Below are 1,337 nucleotides of genomic sequence, written 5' to 3' on the forward strand. Positions count from 1 at the left end.
CAGGATGCCCGTATCCCCCTTTCCCTCCCTGCAACCCAGTATTCTTCATTAGAAAACCCAACAACTGAACGTTTCCCACCCTGATCTGTTTTCCAGCTGCAGTTTCAAAGTTTGGTTTCCATTGGGAAATGGTGGCATTGCCTTCACCCAGCCCTGCTTTGAGACCAAGAGCCACGGGAGGACGTGCTGACCCCCAACCCAAGGCATGCACCCAGCAGCAAGAAATAAAACAGGCATAATTCTGCTTGATTTTCCAATCCAGCCTTGATTTTTCCAATTTCTCCTTACTGGAAACTGCTACCAATCTGCCATTCCTTTCCAGAAATGACACCACCACAGACCCGGTGAGCGGACCTGGGGAAAACAATAACACCGCCCACTCTGCAGCTAAAACAAACACCCTATACTTAAGGTTATTTGGGAAGCAGAAGCATGCTCACACCAATGGAAAGTGTGGGATTAAAAAAAGAAACTCCTGTGTCACCGTGGACCATCTGGCTGGGAGGGGGGTGACTAATTGCACCGTACAACTCAACATCTAAAAATACAATGAAGCACGTTGAGAAAGTTCATGCAGTGAAGTTAGATGGTGGTAGAACCTCTACAGTTCAGCCCCAGCCTGAGTCACCAGGAAAGGAGCACAGGCAGAGCATCACACCAAAATTCGAGGTCTGGGTGACCCTAAACAAGCCCAGAGTGATTTGTTACACAATCCCAAAGCCTCTCCACTGCAGAGCAGAGGGGAGAAGCACCTCCCTGGCCACGCTCTATGCAGCCAACAGTGTGCCTTCTTGGCCTCCAGGGAACAATGTTGGCTCGAGGTCCATCTTTGGTCAACTGTTGGTCAACCGTTGGTCAACCATTTGTTCACTGCTGGTCAACCACTCATCTACCACTGGCCTTCTCCACCACCAAGGCACACTGCCGGCCCATAGTCAATGGTTGGTCAATTGCTGGTCAACTGTTGGTCAACCAGAATACCACTGGCCTTCTTGGCCATCAAGGCACACTGCAGGTTCATGGTCAACCCTCGGTCAACCTGTTGGCCACCACTGGCCATCTTGGCCCACCAGGGCTCACTGCTGGCTCACGATCACCCTGTTGGCCACCAGGACCCACAAGTCCTTCTCCACGGAGCTCCCTTCCAGCAGCTCAGCCCTTGACCTGCACCAGTGCATACAGTTGTCCTTCTTTGGGTGTAGGGCTTTACACTCACACAATTCCCATTAATTTGAACTGTGCCATGCACACACACCTGCATCTCATCACAAAACGCATCTCACAGAAGTCGGCCGTCTGCCACGACTGCTTTGACTCTTGAGAAAAGCCATCTGTGC

This window comes from Meleagris gallopavo, chromosome 31, assembly GCF_905368555.1.
Source record: "Meleagris gallopavo chromosome 31, MGAL_WU_HG_1.1, whole genome shotgun sequence".
Classification (NCBI taxonomy): domain Eukaryota; kingdom Metazoa; phylum Chordata; class Aves; order Galliformes; family Phasianidae; genus Meleagris; species Meleagris gallopavo.